The 22,406-nt window shown below is 40.1% G+C and overlaps 1 protein-coding gene across 3 annotated transcripts in view; it reads left to right on the top strand.

Moving 5' to 3' along the window:
- The first annotated feature begins 1,180 nt into the window (after positions 1-1,180).
- CD37 (CD37 molecule) overlaps positions 1,181-22,406 on the top strand; it is a 139,590-nt gene continuing 118,364 nt past the window's right edge. The window contains exons 1-2 of one of the 3 annotated variants that reach the window (XM_073656376.1): positions 4,123-4,267; positions 14,951-14,985. The gene's annotated coding sequence lies outside the window, so the exon portion shown is untranslated. Of the gene's footprint in view, positions 1,230-4,112; positions 4,268-14,950; positions 14,986-22,406 lie in introns of those variants that run through there. The other 2 variants (XM_073656377.1, XM_073656375.1) reach the window with 2 other exon arrangements.

Below are 22,406 nucleotides of genomic sequence, written 5' to 3'. Positions count from 1 at the left end.
CAGTCTGCAGATCCCATAAAATAGCTTTTATTATTCTTAAAAACGGGGCAGTGCGGTCCGATGGGTGTCTTTGGTCTTTATCGGGCACCTCCTGTCTTCTTATGATCACCATTCTCGTATGCTGTAAAAAAGACCCTAATGGTGCTGGTTATATTTTATGGGAGAAACCTGGTGACAGGTTGCTTTTAATGTAGGCACAGACTTTTTTTTGATCAAAAACAGTGTTTACTAAGTACCCTATGTTATTTAGATGCACTATTGCTTTTTGCTTACTTACAGCAGGGTTTATGTTCATTTTGTTTCTATCTTAGGTTTAATCGGTTTAATGGTTGGTGTGAACATGATCCTACATGTATGCAACTTATACTCCAGATCATTTCTTTGGGTTGTACTTTAAACACAGCCGATGTCCCTGAAACATGGTCATTGATCTAGCCATTGATCTTCTGACTGGAACTTGACAGCCTCAAAGGCATGTATAGTTCTCCTGCGTTTGGATTGAGCAACTCGCGGCCGATTTGTGCATTCTGGTTTGCTTTCAGACCGCGTTTTCAGGACATCTGAATGAGGCTTTAGTAATGTAAATGTGACCTCTACTTATGTGGCTATGGGTAAACAGATGGAAACCATTCTTCATGGTTGTCACACATACTATCTGTATAGTATATTTTAAAAAAATAGCTTTTTTTTCCTATTTCTATAGCTAAGTTGATTCATCCCAAAATGGTTGATGCATTGCATTCCCTGCCTCGGCTTTTATACAGGCTATGATAAGCTGTGCTATACTATCTGATGCACTTTACTCGGTGATGAGCTGTACATGGGATGGCAGTGCTATACTAGGTAATATGCTATACTAGGTGATGTGCTGTGCATGGGATGCCTGTGCCCAGGAGCGTTATAACCGCAGTTGCAGTGGTCGCCACTGCAACTGGTCCTGGTGGGAGAGGGGCCAGCCGACACCAGCAAATACTTCAGCTGGATGTGCATCGTCGCATGCACATTCAGCTGAAGTGTATTGCAGTGCACAGATCCATCAGATCCGTGCACCGCCAGCCAATCAGAGGCCAGGAGCTGACGTCAGTGTGCACGTAACTGGGGGCGTTTGGCAGTGACTTCATGCACTCCCGTTGCCTGCATGCTGAAGTCAGCAGCTGGCTTCAGAAGAAGACGCCGCACAGCAGGGAAGCATATGGAAGATGAGTATAATGGTTTATATTTTAAAATCAGTGAGTACACGGTGCCGTGACCATACTACTGCATGTATGTCTATGGGCTGTGCATTATACTACATGTATGAGTATGGGGAGTGCATTATACTACATGGATGACTATGGGCTGTGCATTATACCATATGGATGACTATGGGCTGTGCATTATACTACATGTATGACTATGGGGAGTGCATTATACTAGATGTATGAGTATGGGGAGTACACTATACTACATGGAGGACTATGGGCTGTGCATTATACTACATGTATGACTATGGACTGTGCATTATATTACATGTTTGACTATGGAATGTGCATTATACTAGATGTATGAGTATGGGGAGTACATTATGCTACATGTATTACTATGGGCTGTGCATTATACTACATGGAGGACTATGAGCTGTTCATTATACTACATGGAGGACTATGGGCTGTGCATTATATTACATGTATGACTATGGACTGTGCATTATATTCCATGTTTGACTATGGAATGTGCATTATACTAGATGTATGAGTATGGGGAGTACATTATACTACATGTATTACTATGGGCTGTGCATTATACTACATGGAGGACTATGGGCTGTGCATTATACTACATGGATGACTATGGGCTGTGCATTATACTACATGGATGACTATGGGCTGTGTATTATACTACATGAATGCCTATGGGCTGTGCATTATACTACATGAATGCTTATGGGCTGTGCATTATACTACATGGATGACTATGGGCTGTGCATTATACTACATGTATGACTATGGGCTGTGCATTATATTACATGTTTGACTATGGGCTGTGCATTATATTACATGTTTGACTATGGATTGTGCATTATACTAGATGTATGACTATGGGGAGTGCATTATACTACATGTATGACTATGGGCTGTGCATTATATTACATGTTTGACTATGGATTGTGCATTATACTAGATGTATGACTATGGGGAGTGCATTATACTACATGTATGACTATGGGCTGTGCATTATACTACATGTATGACTATGGGCTGTGCATTATATTACATGTTTGACTATGGGCTGTGCATTATACTAGATGTATGAGTATGGGGAGTACATTATACTACATGGAGGACTATGGGCTGTGCATTATACTACATGTATGACTAAGGACTGTGCATTATATTACATGTTTGACTATGGAATGTGCATTATACTAGATGTATGAGTATGGGGAGTACATTATGCTACATGTATTACTATGGGCTGTGCATTATACTACATGGAGGACTATGGGCTGTGCATTATACTACATGGATGACTATGGGCTGTGAATTATACTACATGTATGACTATGGGCTGTGCATTATATTACATGTTTGACTATGGATTGTGCATTATACTAGATGTATGACTATGGGGAGTGCATTATACTACATGTATGACTATGGGCTGTGCATTATACTACATGTATGACTATGGGCTGTGCATTATATTACATGTTTGACTATGGGCTGTGCATTATACTAGATGTATGAGTATGGGGAGTACATTATACTACATGTATTACTATGGGCTGTGCATTATACTACATGTATGACTATGGGCTGTGCATTATACTACATGTATGACTATGGGCTGTGCATTATATTACATGTTTGACTATGGGCTGTGCATTATATTACATGTTTGACTATGGATTGTGCATTATACTAGATGTATGACTATGGGGAGTGCATTATACTACATGTATGACTATGGGGAGTGCATTATACTACATGTAGGACTATGGGCTGTGCATTATACTAGATGTATGACTATGGGGAGTGCATTATACTACATGTATGACTATGGGCTGTGCATTATACTAGATGTATGACTATGGGGAGTGCATTATACTACATGTATGACTATGGGCTGTGCATTATACTACATGTATGACTATGGACTGTTCATTATATTACATGTATGACTATGGACTGTGCATTATATTACATGTTTGACTATGGAATGTGCATTATACTAGATGTATGAGTATGGGGAGTGCATTATACTACATGGATGACTATGGGCTGTGCATTATTCTAGATGTATGACTATGGGGAGTGCATTATACTACATGTATGACTATGGACTGTGCATTATATTACATGTTTGACTATGGGCTGTGAATTACACTACATGGATGACTATGGGCTGTGAATTATAATAGATGTATGAGTATGGGGAGTGCATTATACTACATGAGGACTATGGACTGTGCATTATATTACATGTATGATTATGGGCTGTGCACTATACTACATGGATGACTATGAGCTGAGCATTATACTACATGTTTGACTATGGGCTGTTCATTATACTACATGGATGACTATGGGCTGTTCATTATACTACATGTATGACTATGGGCTGTTCATTATACTACATGTATGACTATGAGCTGAGCATTATACAATGTGGAGGACTATGGGGACCGCATTATACTGTATTGAGGATTATGAGGGGTACATTATACTATGCGGAGGACCATGGAGAGTGCATTATACTTCTGGTATGGGTCCCCATTACTTCTATGTATGCCCCTGGTGAGTATAATGTTTTATTTTTGTCTATACATTAAAGAGCAGAGGCAGAGTGGGGGACATATACCAGGATGGGAGATATGTATATCAGGATGGGGCCCAAGATAAGGGACATATATACCAAGATGAAGGATATATATATGTATATATATACAGGGTGGGCCATTTATATGGATGCACCTAACCAATGTAGAACCGCAAGTTTCCTATGCATGTTGTACTTGCAATCTGCCAGCGCTGCTCCACTACTTGTAAAACCAGACTGACACACAACACAGGCTGACTCCCACATTATGCATGTGCCCTCCCTGAGAGGAGTTACTGTGGGCAGCCAGTGAGCTCTGGAGGGGGGAGTTCTGCTTTGTGAATCATTCAACAGAGGGTGAAGTCCTAAAGTTTGTAGTTTACATTGTATCGCAGTGACCCAGACAACTGCACTGCAGTTTCATCCCTTCTCTTTTCTCCTTTGTTACAAGGACGTTTATTGCTCTCCGGTGAGTAATAATAGTATAGTGCGGAGATCTGCAGCCTGACCATTTTACACGTCTATCTGCATGTGTCTGTTTAATAATGAATGGTGTAACAATGTATTCATGTATTACATGTCTGATTACTGTGTTTTCCAAACAAAGTTACGCAAACTTTTGTTATTGCGACAGATAAGTGAAAATTGCTACATTTAGGGAAAATTGTATACTTTTTCTGTTGTGGAGGAGGGTTATTTTTTTATGATATTTTTCAAGCATGTATATATTGTTTAGTGGATGCCCACCATGATCTTTTGGTGAGTTTGCAGATTTTCTGGACCCATTAAGTAAAATAGGTTACTTACATTTTTTTCCAAAATACGCAGCGTAAAAAAACTCATCTTGTGAACTTAGCTTAAGTGTCATGACGCCTCCAATATGTATAAATCCAACATCATTGTACCCTCTCATAGTGGATCCCCAAGACGTATGGCAGCCCTAAACTATGTTGGGTAGTTATGGGATCTAGATCTGGTACATTGACCTATGATAGGATACAACACTTGTCCTCGTCTGCCTCTTTCCGGGCAGTAAACGTTTTATTTTTATCAGAATTTGTGACTTGGAGCTAGGTCATTACTGTCAGAGCAGGGACTTCTTCAAAACAGATTTTAAGAAAACCTCAAGACTTGTGAAATACATTTCCCCAACCAGTAAATTATGATGCGAGCGCTCAAAAGGCCAGTGAGTGTAAGCTGATGGATGAATTATTCAAATGGTTTAATGAGTGATACCATTTCCTGGCAACATTTGCCTTGCAGATACTCATATTGAACGCTGCGTCCTCCTCCGTCAGGAAAGGCTTGATGTCTGTGTTTTATTAGAATAAATGTACACATGCTTCATGGTTAGAGCAAGACACATTCAGGTCATCTGAAGTTTCCTATTGCTAAGCAGCTTTTTGATGTGTTGCCGCTTGAAAAAAAAAAGGAGGCCTGTTATGAATTGCGAACTTTTTCACTGAAAGTTTAAAGTTTTGTTCTGGTTTACTTTAATGGCTTAAACAAAGTTGAGCTTAAACACTCAAGGTCTTTTTGACAGGACATCTGGATTGGTAAAGCTTTGTCATATTCAGACTTGACAGGCTAGAAAGCATTTGCAAGAGTCCTAGGTGCTAGGAGTGAGGGTGTAAGAAACCAACATTGTGCAGGCTAGAGTGAAAAAAAATTATAATTTCAAGGGCTCAGCCCAATCCCTCACATCTCTATTCCAGTCCCCAACGATTTTTGCTTTTGGGTCCTATCTCGAAACACCAGAAATGGACAGAAATGCTCACTCAGCCAATTATGAGAGCAGAAAATCATTAAATGTGGAAAATGTCTTACAATGCGCCAGTCCTAATATCCAGTGTATGCATTCTAAGTATGTCCATGGCTAAGTGTTAAAGTTTATCACCAGGCCTCCCCTTCCTGTAATATTTGTAGTGATCGGGCTCTATTCTTACTGTTGGTTTAGTTACTTATAGTTTAGACCTGTTGTACCAAAAAAAATCCTGGTGAGAATTTGCAATTATACAGCCATCAATCTGCAGTATAAAGTATAGTGGAAAGGACAAGCAGCAACCTGAGCCTCTGATGAAGCGTAGAAGGGTTTAGGATCTATGACTTGTGGAGGACAATTCAGATATACAGTTGATCCAATCACTGATCATACACGTGCCCTAATAAACCAAAGCAAGCACTCCCCGGGGCAAGTACATTTCATGTTTAGGCCGGGGCAATGTGGTGACTTTGGCTGCAACAGGTCACGCAGCAGAAGATCATTGCACACCGCCGCTACATCTCAGCAGAATACAAGTGATTGAGGATGTGTTGCAACCTTTAATGTACTGTGACTGTGACAAACACGTAAAAAAAATCAAAATCAGATTTTTTGTGTGCCTTGCTTGTGTCATTACACTGCAGGTTGCAAGGTGACCCCATTCATTGGCATTATGCTGCAGGGTAGTAACGGTATATAATGATTTTTGGCTGAACGGCAAAGTTGACATGTAGCCTCAGTCTAAATGTTTGAGGGGTTGTCTTGTACTTATGCTCATTCTATCTTTCCTTACTCCTCCATACACATGCACTCTTTGCTAAATTGAGCATGCATGTTTTCTGTGTGGGAAGAGAAGAATAAGCTGCCGCCAGACATCTGTGATGGCGGCTTGTCTTCAGTGAGAAGAAAGGGATTGGGGAGGTTGAACTCAAAGTGCTTGATCCTTTTCTTCCCCAGTATTTTTGTTATGACTGCTAAAGCACATTCACACAGGTTGCTTACAAGCCAGGAAGACTAATACCTGAACCTGATGTTCAGACTAGTAAAAACCCTTCTCTGACCATGGTCTGTCCCTGCCTGACCGTGGAGGTGTGCACCCCAAGATAAAGTAATGTCACCCCCACTCAACGCCGGCTTACCCTGAATGTCCTTAGCAGCAACTAGGATAGTTAGAGTATGTCCACGGCCCCTCTATCAGTATTTGGTCAGTATTCGGTCAGTATTTTTTCTCAGGAGTGGGAGCCAAAACCAGGAGTGGGTGATAAATGCAGAATTGGTGACTTGTTTCTATTATATATTTTCTCTGACTGTTCCTCACCTGGTTTTGGCTCCCACCCCTGAGAAAAAATACTGACCAAATACTGATAGTGGTGCCGTGGCCTACCAGTTCCCTAAGGAATAAAGGAATCACACACAAAGCAACTGCCACCAACATTAAGTACAGCAACGTGAATAAATCCAACAAAGTCTTATCATCAGCAGGAAACACCAAAAGGGGAAGGTATTTAAAGCTGCACCCAAAAGGTGATTGGACAGACAAATAGAGCAAATTAAAAACACCTGTTAACCAAAACCGACAGAAACAAAGATAACAGAACTAAAATAACTAAAGAAATGGTGTATCTGTTGTGGCTCAGCGGAAAGAGACGCCGACCACAGAATCAAGGGTTCGAATCCAGAAGCATGACAATCTTCTGTTGTAGAGTCAAATGACTAGCAATGTATAAGATTATCGATTATAAACTATATGATATAAGAGCTGTGTTGTAATCGTGCCTGGACGTGTATATAATGCCTTACCCCCGAGGACCACCTATTAACAAAGACTATATTACCAACTTAGCAGATATCTGTTTTCATTTAGCTCCCATTTATATAAAATAAAAAAATCCCTTTAACTGACAATGAAAAAACTATTTTGCGGTTATTTAAACTTGTGTACCATGGCCAGCACTTTTATTCTACATTAGTTCCATTGCATGAGGTCCTTTTGTGTTCTGCTATTTTTCCGAAAACTGAGCAGCAGATGTTTTCTCTTTATTTGCGCATATCTGTGACAGGGTGGGGGATTTCACTGTTGGCTGCCCATCATTCGGCATCGCTAGGAAAATAGCTATGCATATGACACATGTTATCATTTGACTGTAACGCTGAAGCTTCTTAGCTCCAGCGTGCTCTTAAAGAGAAGCTATCATCAGAAATAATCTGTTGTTTAAATCAGGTTTTTGTGTTTAATGTATCTTTTTTGACAATATTTTTACATATTACAATCTGTATTAAAAATAAAGAATAGAAATTTAGCAAAATTAAAAAATTTCAAAAATTAAAAAATTACATGTACATGGTCGGATCCCATCCCTATTCTTTGTAATGAAGCATCTAATGAAGGTGTACAAAGTTCATTGTGAAGGGAAGAGGAGCTGCGACGTCACGTATTGTGATCGGTTGATCCTCTGTTATCAGCTGTATAGATATGTTACCTGTCATTGTAATCCTGCCTCTGATGATACTGAGACTGCTGAAAACGCTTCCTAAAAGGACAAGAAGTATGAGTCTAAAAATGCCCCAGTGGCCAGTGTGAAAATTACAAGATAATTTATTACTTATGTTTTTTTTTAAATCAAGATTGTAATATAAAAAAAAAAAAACAAAGCACGTACATGTAACACAAAAACCTGATTTAATTTTCTGATGATAGTTCCCTTTTAAAAGCGCTGACCTTTATGGACCCCTTAAATGAGGACCTACAGACGATCAGCTGATTCCAACCAGATGAAAGCTGCAATGGCCTGTGTTGGAAAATTGGGATATTACATGACACCCTTTCAAATAAATGGGTAATTATGTAATGTATGGTTTAGCTAACAGGACACCAAATAAACTATTTGCAGCAGCTCCCTCCATTGCTATTTACAGAGGAGGGGTTACGACTGGGTAACCCGTATCGATGATGTTCACCACCCAAATTAATACATTTTTCAAGGAGAACTAATCACTAGGATCAAAATAATATATGATGCCCCCTCCCTGACCAAGCTACAACATTGCAACAGTGAGCCATATTGTCAATGTAATGTCCATCTCCAACATATCAGTGATGTCCTCGTCACCAGTTACTATTGTGCTTCCATGTTTGGAGAGCACCAGCTTCCATGAGTGATGCAACTTCATTGCCTTGTACTCCCCATTACCCTCTGGATGGTGTCAGTGGTTGTCACTCGCATTGTATAATAGCTGAGAAGATTCATAAAGAGCGTTATCGAAAAGACATGTTGTGATGACGTCACCTCCTGTGGTGACATTTCTCTTGAGTCAAGGTTGCTAGGAAAACTGATTCAATCCAGATGATATGGAAAAGTTTACTCGTAAGAGTAACAGCTAAAGTTCATGATTCAGTGGTGCATGCCTTAATTATACAAGGAATTGTAGATGATTATGTGCATTAGTCATGTGTTTCTGATACATGTTTGAGCATAAATGGTATGACTGAACTCGGGACTTTTTATTTAGAAGGTTTTTCTAAGACATTCATGGGATATTGGTGTCTAACAAGTGGTGTCCAAGCTCTCAACCACCACTGATCCCAAGATATGGAAGCAGTTCACCTGAATCCACCATAAAGTATATTACAGAATAACAATACAATCTCACTGCCAAGAGCAGGGGACTTCCATCATCAGGATTTGTGGAGATCCAAATGGTCTTAATGGTGTTGTCTCAAGTTGGACTTTCAGGAGTGCTCCACTTTCCAGCATCTTGGCCTCCGACATGCAGGTGAATGATCGACAGTTCCAACCTACACCATGGTTGCACGGTTGGCCTAAACAGTGATATCTCCGATGCTGCAAGCAGAGGCAGCTCTGCCTCTACATCATCGGAGGAGCACAGGGACACTGAAGCTGGCCAGATCCTGTGTAAACAGGACTTACATTGCCGAGAACCATGGTTGTCTAGTATCTAGTATAGATCACTTAGTGTGCATCATTTACTTTTGGCTGTCTGTAAGACAGGCATTTTAATATCCACCAATCGGCAAAAGTTTACCGGTCGGTGGTTGCTGGTTGGTCAATGTAAACGGACCTTAACTCTTGTTTGGGGTTCAACTGATGGGACAGACCCACACAGATCCCAAGAACAGGTTACTAAAATGCCACATACGAAAGGATCAGTGACCACGCATGCGCTCCACCACTCCATTCATTGTCAATGGGACTACAGAGCTTGGCCAACAGTACAGAGTCCCATAGACAATGAATGGGGCAATGGCATTCAGTTTTGCCTTTACTCCATTCTATAGGGTCATTCCAGGGCTCCATTCTTGTTATCAGTGAGGGTTACCCCCAATGGTGATCAGATTATCACCTATCCTGGGGATAGGTCATAGCTTCCCGAGTTGGAAATAACCCTTTAACTTCTCTTCAAGCAAGTCTTCGCATTGTGAGCAGAGTATTCTGAGTCTATGTCCTAAATGTAAAGCAATCTATGAGATGGAAAAGGTGTCATTCTTCATAGATATAATATATATATATATATATATATATATATATATATATATATAACAAGGTGACTGGTTCTCTAATGTGTATGCTTTGGTTGAGTAATAAGTACCCTTTTATGTGTTTTTTTTTAATGTGACATTAGTACTTTATGTGATCACTTATGATACTTTGTCACAATCTAACATTTACTTATAAAATTGTAAAAGTCACACGATGTGCTGTACTGTTAGATCTCAGCTTTTCTATCTGAAGCCCAGACATTGATGTCACTGCTTTATACAGACACCAAACGAACATACATTAAAGTGAATAAATAGGAATATAGCTGGGAAACTAAATACTAGACCTGGACCTGTTATAATAATATCAGCCTGAGAGAGAGAAAAGGGCTCTGATATATTTAACATAAATCCATAACATGTAAGGCTGTATTCATACTTTGAAAGGAGGCTTAGCTCGGAGCCTTTGTTGTCAATCTTGGCGGATTTGGCACTCCATGTAGCGCTGTTCTTCCTGCTAAAATACCATGAACAATGATGAAACCTGAAAGACCCCATTATAAATGAATGAGGTCCATCAGGCACTGGTAGTATCTACTGTATGATTCTGAGCATTGTTGGACTAAATTGTAACATGCCAAGCAATTTAAGCAGGGTTGTAGCTATGGAGAGTTTGGTAATGCCATGCACCCAGGCAGTGGCTGCTGACTAATGGGGTTGAACTAGTGAAGAAGCTAAACTCTGCCTTTAGCACAAGCTCAATCTTTGTCTTGTCACATCTCACCTTGGACCTCATCTTGTGATGTCTGCTTCTGTCATCAGGCACCGCCATATTCATTCTGTCGATGGAACTGGTGATGTTGGACCAGAAGGTACGCCATCCTCAATAGCTGGACAGAACCTGTGCCACCCAGAACTTTGATCAGTATGGGTGTGTGCTGTCCAGGTGGAGTAACCACCTCTCTTCTGTAGCCAATGGGACAACCCTACTAAAATTCTCAACTTACTATTCGGAGCTACCAGTTGTAGCTTATACTAGTTCTGGTTCAGTTGTGTTGCTGAGCTCCTGTTCAGCCTGTTTGATTGTCGTTCGGATCTCGTCCCGTTTACTGACTATTTTTCTGTTTAATGATTTTGTCTCTTTTTTCCATTCCTGTTTTTTACCTGGTGATTTGACCATTCCTGCCAACCTCCTCCATCGGCCAGCAGCTACTCTGAGGAATCAACCCAGGCGCATTGGAGTCCACATCCTGTACAGGGTTTAAAGGGTAAAGGTTGGGGCTATCCTAGGACATGATAGTTGAAGTAGCTATGGCAAAGACTGTCTGTGGAAGCCCTATTTAAAGCTGCCAGGTGACCACGGAAAGAGCGACGTTATATGCCCAGAGGGAAGAAAAGCCTAGTTAAGACTCTGAAAAGAGCATATGTAGCACTCTGCTACTTGAGCCAAAAGTCTGTTCTCTTGGAGAACTGCGGGAAAAGTGCAATTATTTGATGAAGTTTCGAATATGTTTGTCATCACTTAACTTTAGGGAACAAAGGATTGTTGGATGAAGTTATAAGCTTCAAACATATTTGGCATCACATAACTTTGGGGAACAAAGGATTGTGAGTGTTGAAATCTAAATTATGTTCCCTGATTTCTGCCACAAGGGTAGTCTCTGTCTGCCACCATAAACGTGACGGTACATGGGTGATCCTTCTCTACTGGCATACATGGCGTATGGAAACCTATAAGTGGAGTAACTTTATTTGTGACATCTGCTTTCAAACCCATCAACCCACTGTCTTTAATATAGTAAATGATGGATGGAAAATATTCAAAGAGCTGTGCTCCTCTGTGTTTCCTAAGCGACATATTGCTAAAACGGACAACAATAGACAAATCTGTAGACTCAAACTTTCCAAAAATAAAGTCGTACGTTTCTTTTATGGTCAAATATTGAGTATCAGAACAGATAGATGTGAAAACTCTCAAGAGACTAACACATAAGAAGGATGAATGTACATCATCAACCCAACAGTTTGTTTCCTGTCACCGGTGGTTTCCTGTTCTTTATCTTTACGTATAAATTTTGTTTTCTGATGCCATCTAGTAGATTAAAACACATTTGTAGGTTAACCAGAAGTGAACTCGTTCTTGAAATTTAGAGAATTGTATATAGAGCAATTACCTTATATACTGCTGTGATTGGAATTGCTCCCCTAATCATAGAGAGGGGTAGCTGCTAAGAAATCTACATTCTCTAAACCATTTGTAACAATGTATGTTCTGTTTGTGGTGCAGGATACACAGGCAATTTATAGACCAGATAATAATAATAATTTAATTTATATTGCACCAACATGTTCCTCAGCACTTTACAATTCTGCAAGGACATGTAGCGACAATAAAGACATTAAAGTTAGAGGAGAAGTGAGGGCCCTGCTCACAAGCTACAATCTATAAGGACATGGAGGGACACAATAAGTATAAGGTGCTTATCATGTATGGTCCTGCCATCATTATAATAACTTGTGGTTATGATATAAAGCTGCATGATCCGGTCATCTGCAAGTGTCTGTCTAAGTGAAGTTACCAAGTGCTATTGGGTGCATGGAGGATGTGGAGACAGATGAGTAGAAGGGACCAGATTCTGAGGAAAATTTAGAAAGAGGGAACAGGGGAGAGTTACATTACTGAAGTGAGGTAATAGGCTTGCCTAAAGAGATGTGCTGTTAAAACACGCTTAAAAATTTGGGGGCCAAGTATTAGTCGTATTGTCTGAGGTAGTGCATTCCAGAAAACAGTTGCAGCATGAGCGAAGTCTTGGTTACAGAACGGAGGGCATGGTTAGGGGGATAGACAGAGATGTGGGAAAGATATTGGGTGAGGAGAGCTTTGTGGGTGAGAGAGATAAGTTTGTAATGTATTCTGTAGCGGGTGTGTAACCAGTGCAATGGCTGGCACAGGGTAGAGTCATCAGTGAGATGGCTGGACAGAAATACGACAATGGCTGCCACATTCAGGACAGGTTGGACAGGAGAAAGTTTGGTCAGAGGAAGATCGATCAGTAGAGAGTTGCCATAGATTGCCGTAGATGAGAATGATTTTAGATCGACAGCAAGAATATCTTACTTAGATGCTTTAACTGGATTTTGCATTCTACCATCATAAAAAAAACAGTACTTTCTTTAAAACTGTGAGTCTGTGAAGTATTAAAACCATGAATTTTCCATTTGGAAAGCTGAAGATTTAAAGGCCCCAAATGAGTCTACAGCGTGAACATTCCTCTGGAAACTGGGTCAGATTTTCAACATTTCTGCGAAAAGGACAATGATTACTATATACTGTAAGTGCGGAGCTTAGTTTACACTTCTCGGGTAAATGTGCCACAAATAGCTAGAGGGAATTTGTAAAAAACTTTACTGGCTTAAAAAGCAGGGCCACCAAACAATGAACTCAAACCCCATTCAGTTAGGAACCACCCTATTATCTGTCCATTTAAAACATGGATATTGTATGTCAAGTCCGATGAAAGGAAAGCTGCTTTTTGTTGTATCACTATACTAGAGGCAGGTCAGGAATGGATATGGGGTTTGGGATTAAGAAAAAGGACAGTGTCTCTTCTGTTGGCATGTGATCATTGCAGGGGGCTGTCTGACTGCTCTTTTCAGTAGCTAAGCCAGCCACATTCTTACAGCTGATGCATACACAGAAAAGGTTTATGCTTAGCAATTGAAATGGGTAGCACTGTGGCTCAGTGGTTAGCACTATAGCTTTGCAGCACTGGGGTCCTGGGTTAAAATCCCACCAAGGACAACATCTGCAAGGAGTTTGTATGTTCTCCCCATGTTTGCTTGGGTTTCCTCTCTCCGGTTTCCTCCCACACTCCAAAGACATCCTGATAGGGAATGTAGAGTACCTAAGATAGAAACAAAATGATAATATACCCTACAGTAAGTAAATAGTAATAGTACATTTAAGTAATATAGGAGACTTAGTAAACACTGTATTTGATTAAGAAAAAAGTGTAAAACCCATCCCACCGCGACAAGGTGTACCCAGCCCGGACAGTCCTATCATTTAATAATAATAATTTTTATTTTAATAGTGCCAACATATTCTGCAGCACTTTATAGTTTTAGGGGGTATTAAAACCTCACCTTGTGTCAGACGATCTCAATGTAGATGGGGGCAGAGCAGGACTGGGGTTCGACTGGTCAGACACCTGGTCATGGGAAGCTATATAAATGAAATGCCTAGCTAAAAAAAAGAAGCCACAGCCCTGTTTGTTCAAAGTACAAAAAACTACAGTAAAACAAAAGAAATGATCCGGAGCACAAGTTGGTATGCATGCAACGTATAAAAGCATGTTCACACTGTGGCCATTTCACAGACAAAACCTAAGATAGAAACAAAATGAGCATATACTCCGCTGTACATAAGTAATAACTGTACATATAAATAACGTGGGGTACTTAATAAACACTGTTTTTGATTAAAAAAAAGCGTAAAAGCCATCCCTCTGTGACAAGGTGTACCCATCGGGACTGCCCTAACCTCTAGTATTAAAACCTCACCCAGTGTCAGACGACCTCAATGTAGATGGGGGCAGAGCAGGACCAAGGTCCGACAGCTGGCTACTATTTACAAATGATTTATGTTTGGGAAACCACTATAACGATATCTGTATATGTTGTATCAAACCGAATCTTGTTACTTTTAATTAATCTATTGCTATATAAATATTGTTTAATAATTTCAAAAAAATATCTACAACACTTTAGGTTTGAATTTTTTGCAATTTTCTAGATTTTTGCTTTCTGTCATTGATTGGAAAATTCTTATTTATATCCAGAGAGAAAGTGCAGACCTAATACTTCTGGGTTTTCTGTAATTGTCATTCTAGGTAATACTCTGGGTGCAAATCTGCCTGGACTCCAGGTTGGTCCATTTTATCTATCCTTATAATTTGTGGCAAGCAGTCTGGATAGGATACAATTGAACTGATGGCGATGATCTAAGTTCACATCATTTCGCTCAATTTTTTTCTAGTCTGGGCGAATCTTAACCTGTTCTATACATGTTGTCAAAATGTTTTGATTCGCTGACAACAAAATTAGATTTTGAAAAATGGTGAGGGATTAAATTGGAGTGTATATTAACATTGCCTATATGTTAAATTTGCATGAATAGCAATTTTGACAAATAATTGTATTGTCTGAATTAGATCTGATTACAGCATGCAGGAGTTTGCCAAATTCCAAAATGTCAGCATAATTCAGAGACAGGCTGTCCTAAAACAGTCTATTCCCATTGAAGCTTTCATGTATTAGGGGAAGGGTATAGGTTAGAACTGCTCCCAGATTAAAATAGCCCGGGGCATGGAAAAAGTGGAAACGCAGTGCATCATGAGTCATGGAGCTGTGACAATATGCAATCAGTTATCGCATATTTTGCCAAATTGTGTTTAAAAGACCTTTTAAAATCCATGCAAAAAATTAAAACATGGATAGAGTTTACTAATGGGAAACAGATCTATTGGACTGTATTTATCTCTTGCCCCCAATGATGACTTAAAGGGGATGTCTCAAAAAGCAGCAAATGCTATAAAATAGAAAATACTTGTCTTTTACATTCCTGACAGTCCTGCATTGTCTTGAGTCACCAGTGCATCTCCAGTGAGAGCAGTGATTGCCTGCAGCGGTCACATGTAACTGAATTGCACATGATTTTCAGGATTTTCTGGTGCCAGTGCATACCTACAGCCACATCCCGACTAGACATATCCGGCCTTACTAAATTTGCTTACATTAAGTGAGGCCATGCACGTCTAGTTGGCACGTGACCGCTTTTATGCAAATCACATAATTGTGGTCCCGCACCAGAGAATGACAGCACACACCTTGCCCACTGTGAGTTTTCACAAGTGTGCAGTCACATAGAGTGTGCAGACTTGTATTCAACCCCTTTTGACTGTATACAGATCATTTCAACCTGTAGATAAAAATGGGTGTATCCTCCTGATGTTGGAGGAGAGAAGGATCGGGCATATAGGATTTGAACATGTTCCATCTTCCATCCCAGCTGCCGACTTTGTATCGCAGGTGCTGATCCCATACATAGTAGATTGTTCACTTGAATGCAGAAATCTCTTCACGTTACAGAAACAACCTATTAACATGTAGGGGTGGGAAAACTTCTGCAACAAATCTGGAACTATATTTTTTCCAGTAGGAATGTTTGCAGAATGGCACAATGCAGAGAAAAGGTGAAGGAGAATTGTTATTTAATGAGGAATACAAGTAATTACTAAAACAGGCGATTTGGGAGTGATAACTTTAGGAGAAAAAAATGGTGGGACGACGCATTTCAGGTGGAAAAGTGTTTAATGAGTGGAATTAATAGAAGTAACTAATTCACCTCTGATTTCTTATTACTCATCCTATCAATGAATGCAGTTTGCACTTCCTTTCTATAAATACGGTTTACAATGTGGAGCTTGAAATAGAAGATAAAGAACTTTCTGTCACAGTGTGAGCTGTGTTCTGTGAGTAAGCCCCCGCTGCTCAGAGCCGTCTTTGTTGCTCAGAGGCCTCTTCCAGGCCTGAAGGCGTAATGTGGGGAGTCACAATGTGCCTTTAAATAGCCCAAATTAGTGTCATGACGTGTGAGCATTTCTATTGGTGTCGTACACTGCAGCCAAGCCGCGCTATAAACTTAGTAAATAATCTTTAAACAAGCAAAGGCGTGAGATAAAGGGCTATTCCCATCTCCAAGATCCTATCCCAATATGTAATAGGTGTAATAATAATAATATTAGCAATTACCTCCAATTAGAAATGTAGTATAGCTCTTCTGATTAGCTATGTAGCGTACCCCATGTGCAGGGCATTGCAGTAGCTTAGGTATCCATGGTTATGACCAATCATATAGTGACAGACAGACAGTTGTTAGTGGTCGTAACCATGGATATCTAAGCTACTCCATAGCTAATCAGAAGAAATATGCTACATTCCTAATTGGAGGTAATTGATAATATTATTATTATTACACCTACAACATATAGGTATAGGTTCTTAGAGATGGGAATACCCATTATTGGCCGCCATACATCTTAAATAGTTCTCAGCTGATAGATTGTTTGGTTGACAGCTACCCCTCCCTAGTCACCCATACTCAGGAACGTGTCCTGCTAGACATTATCTGTACAACCCTAATCCTTCTTTCCCCCTCATCATCTGCTGGGAAAGACCACCATATGCATTAGATAATTGGCCAAATCTGCCAAAATCAGTCGGTTTAGACGACTTTTATCTAACGTGTATGGGGGCTTTTAGGTATCAGTATCTGAATATAGCGGCACCAGCACCTACAGCTATGTCCTTGTAATTACCATGATGATAGATGTTAAATGGTTGATGGTTGGGGGATCCCATCATTGAGATCCCCATCAATAATGAGAATAGGCACCTCAATTGAATAGAGCAGCACTCATGCGTGCTCACTTTCACTATTATTGGCCTAATGGAGATAGCCACGTAAAGTGCTCGGCTATCTTTGTCACACCCATAGACATTGATTAGAACAAGACCCTCGTTCTCGGGACCAATGAGGGTTTCAGTGATCAGACACCGATCACCTATCCTGTCACTAACAAATAAATATTAATCTTGGGGCAATCACTTTAATTTAATGTGTCCAAATTTTTCTGACACCTTAGGAAGGCTGGATACAGGCGAAACACTTTGTAGTTTTAATAATTGTATTTATTTTTAACTATTTTCAGTGATTTTTTTATTTTTAACCTTTATGGGATCGTCTACTTTTAATATATTTTCATGTTAGTCAGAGCTTGGATTTTTTTGATATAAGGCATCAAATCTTCAATATAGATATAAAGTTTTGGCCACCACTAGCAGAGAACTTAGTGCATACTGTTTGATATGAACTGTAAAAGCTGCGTTTTTTTTTCACAGAGAAAATATGCAGCGTCAAAAACTCACCAAAAACTCAAAAACCTTAAAAATAAAACAGTATGCCGTAGATGACTAAGGGAAGACACAATTTTAATCTGTAACAAAACAGAATGTCAGTTTCCACTGTGGATTTTACTTGTAGCATGTGGATTACATTTGGTAGAATATGATCCACTTTCCTGGTACTGTAATACACTTTGGATTTTCTACAAGTAAACTCTGATAGAAAATGTGTATAATCTCCACGTGTGAGCATACCATATGGCAGTGCAATGTGTCAGGCTACTTGTATTGAATTAATTTTCTTTGCATTGCATCGACTTTGACTTTGCTGTCACTTTTTTCTTTAACAGGATGCAGTTTATCATTTGAGGCCATCAATAATATATCACATATGGATGTATATAAATATTTAATAAACCAAGCACAGTGAAATGTGTTATTTGAGTACTTACATCATCCTATAATATGATATAGAACTGTCAATATACCTGTGGTCAGGAGATCTTTACTTTTCCTGCTATAAATGTTTATGTTGAAGCCATTCTTCAAAATTACATTTTTTAGCCAACAGCTCTCAGAAGGCAGATTGCCATTATTACAACTGAAAAATAATATTATCCTTATATATGTCTCAAAGACATGCAGAACGTTTACTGTCATTTCTTCTTATGACTGGTATCAGGCTTGTGCATGCTCAACCATGACGGGAAACGGTCCGTTACTGATAACCAAAGCTTCTGCTCTAACAGCAGAGATGGGACAGAAATTATTCATTTCAGTAATGTATTTTTCCCTATCAAAGGGACCACATTTTACAATAAAGTGTTGCCCCTTTTGCTTTTTCCTAGTAAATCTCACGACATATTCTTTGAATATTTCCTTTGACATAAGTCAGTCTTTGGTTCTCATGCCTCTCAGGTGGTCTGCGTTCACGGGGCTTACCATACTCTATGTTGAGCTTATATCCGGAATGTTTCAACTTTAAGTGAATAAAAACAAAAGTCCGTGATATACTATAAAAGTCAGATGAGTGAGGGCCCCATCATTAGGATTCTCACCTATTGGGAAGCCAAATATTTCTAACCCGTTAATGAGGTTGTCTCAAATTTGGAAGTTATCCCCTATCAATTGAATAGTGGATAACTTCCCAATTGCTGGGGGTCTGACCACCGGGATACCCACAGATCCCAAGAAGTGGGCCTGTGTAAATGAAGCGGTGGTCGATCATGCCCACTGCCACTCCACTCATTAATGTGACTGCTGCTGCGCTGGTATTTGGCACTTCCATAAGAATGAATTGGAGCAATAGTGCACATGATCAACCTCCGCTCCATTCACATGGGGCAAAGAGCCCCGGTTCTCTGAACTGGTAGTGGGGGGCTCATCGGTTGGCCCCCAGCGATCGGCAAGATATCGCTTATCAAATAGGTAAGGAGCACTTCCAAGCTTGAGAATACCCCTTTAAAAAACTATTCTGTTTACTCGGTGAGGTTAAAACTTCTGAATCCCCAACAATCACCAGAACTGTGGTCCAATATGTTCTATTTTTCCCAACCACAAGATCAGGCCCACGAGTGAAATGTAACCCAGATCAAAAATGTACCATGATTGAAATTCAAAGTCTACTACACTGGCAAAGACAGCCTTACCTTGGCATTGATAGAAATACCTTAAAGGGGAATTACACTGTCAAGTAATTTATACGAATAAGCTGTAATGTGTGTACATGAGGAATAACACTATTTCTGGCCATTGTGTGACTTGTATGGTATTTTTCCAAAGTTTTGTCCTCTGTAGGCTTTATCCCTAATTTGCAGTTGACTCTGAGCTAGTGGGAAGAGACTAGACACTGTAATGTGTCCAATACACAACACACAGAAAGAAGGATTCCTGCTATATTTTCCTTTGGCATCACACAGAGAGGAGCAGCAGAGGCATGGAGAAAATTATACAGCAGTACTGAACAGTGTAGCTGTGAATCCATCTCTGCTGCAAGCTAGCTAGAATCTACAGAATCTGTTTCTCTGCCTCTCACTCCTCCTCTTCCCCTCTCTATAAAGGAGAATAGGAGTTTTAACCTGACACCTAACGGTGCTAGAAGTCAAACTTGTTTTTACCAAGAAAGGCTTGAGCTGTTCTTTTTTTTTTTCAGATCAGATGGTGAGTTCAGGAAGCACGGTAGGGGGAGGAGAAAGGTCAAAAAGTGGCTCATAAGTGGAGAAAGAAGCAAATTTCATTACAAAACTGTACCAAAGTTTGATGTCATTATTGGGAATACCCATAACTAATGACCAAATATAAATATATCCATTAATTTTCCACTATTATGGTAGCAAATCACCTGGAAACTTATTCTTTTGTGTCTTTTTCTGATTCATACTGACGTGATGCTGGATTTTTAAATGGGCAAAGTGACTAAGAAAATGGAGACAGCGCCCTAAGGGGGTTTAACATGAAAACTCCGTCTCATCTATTGGTCTTCCTGTCAAAATGTCCTCACATTTCTGGTAGTTTTGTAGCTCTAGAATACTATTCACAGAGCAGAAAAGTTCTCAAAAGCAACAGGTTCTTCTAGATATTGTAGGGAACAAAAAATGAAATTTAAAAGGGCTGTCCAAGATTAGAGAAAAATGACTACCTTTTTTTCAAAAATTGAAAACAAAGCCACCCCTGTGTACAGTTTGAAGTGAATGGTGCAGAGTTGTAATACCACTTACATCCAGTACACAAGGTGGCGCTGTTTTCAAGAGCTAGCCATGTTTTTCTAATCCTATTTAAATAGCAAATGAGTTACATTATGTAAAATAAAATATATTATGATTTCTCTGACTCCTCCACTAATAGGTCTTAAATGCAGAAAATACTTTTTACTTGCATCTCAAGCCCTAATCTGTGGCTTATCGTGGAATTTCCCAGGATCATGGACAGTGTAAGGAGTTGAAGAACCTGGAACGCTTCTTTTGTAGTCGTTACTCATGCGAGTTCATCCTAGGTGAATGTGTATGCTGGATGGGAAACACTTGAAATTAAGCAGTTGCAGGGCTGTATTAGTAGAAAATGCATCAATCCAGAGGTATATATCTCAGTGGCTGGAGGAGAAGGGGGATTTTATATCTGTCAGTCGCCAGTGGATCTGGGAGACGTTACACAGCAAATTGCTGCTGCTGACTGTGCAACTTAAGGGAAAGATTTATTGCTTGCACCTTTGCAGACTTGGCACCTAGCAATGTTCCCGAGGTGTACAGAGTTAGTGCACAGTTCTGCTTCTTCTTTTTTTTTTTTTTTTTTACTTTTTTCTTTAATCGCCTCTTAATATCATCCGTATATATCCTGAAAGATGATTTTTTTTTTCTTCCAAACCAGAGCTTTCAGGAAGTTGAGACTGGAAAATTTCTTTTGGTAGTGTTGCTTGCCAAGTGGAAATAAGAACCAGAGGGTTCAGAAAACACGTGTCCCCCCTCTCCAGTTTACCCCTCCCTAATATTATATTTTCCATTGTTCAGTACAGGCAAGAAGGGGCAGCAGCATAATGATCCATGTCAATGCGATTTAGGTAATTGTAGTGATCAGTTATCAATAGATATCAACTGTATATGCCCCGATTCAAAGTGCTACTGAGTGCATGGAAGATGTGGGAACAGCTGGTAGAAAGGACCAGATTATGAGTAAAAATGCAATAAGGGAGAGCTGAAAACAGTTAAATTAGTGAGGTGATGTGTTAGGTCAGTCCAAAAGAGATGTGTTTTTGGGTACTTGGAATTAATAGGATTATCTGGAGCAGTGCGCTCCAGAGACTTGGCACAGCATACTTGATCCCCTCCTCAAAATAGTATGATGGCCTCCAAAGACTCCCCCAACACACACCGTATGATGCCCTTGCAGCCCTCCAGACACAGTATGATGGCGTATAGCCCCCACAGCCCTCCTCATAGTATGATGCCCCCACAGCATCCCCCACACAGAATGATGCCCGCCACAACACACATCATTCAGTATGAAGGCCCTCTAAGTCTCCGTACATAGTATGATGCCCTCGTAGCCCTCTGGACACAGTATGATGGCCCATAGCCCCCCACACATATGATGCCTGCCACAACACACATCATTCAGTATGAAGGCCCTCTAAGTCTCCTTACATAGTATGATGCCCTCGCAGTCCTCTAGACACAGTATGATGGCCCATAGCCTCCCACACATATAGTGTCCCCCACAGCGCTCCACATAGTATGATTCTCCCACAGCATCACACACACAAAATGATGCCACCCACAACACACATCAATCAGTATGAAAGCCCTCTAAGCCTCCCTCAATATTATGATGCCCCCACAGCCTCTCCACACACAATATGATGGCCCAGCAGCCTCCCCACACACAGTATAA

The sequence above is a fragment of the Phyllobates terribilis genome, unplaced genomic scaffold, assembly GCF_046119375.1.
Source record: "Phyllobates terribilis strain yellow unplaced genomic scaffold, ASM4611937v1 Scaffold_12__6_contigs__length_324123572, whole genome shotgun sequence".
NCBI lineage: Eukaryota > Metazoa > Chordata > Amphibia > Anura > Dendrobatidae > Phyllobates > Phyllobates terribilis.
Note: the sequence above shows the minus strand (reverse complement) of the source record. Positions and strands in the feature narration are given on the sequence as shown.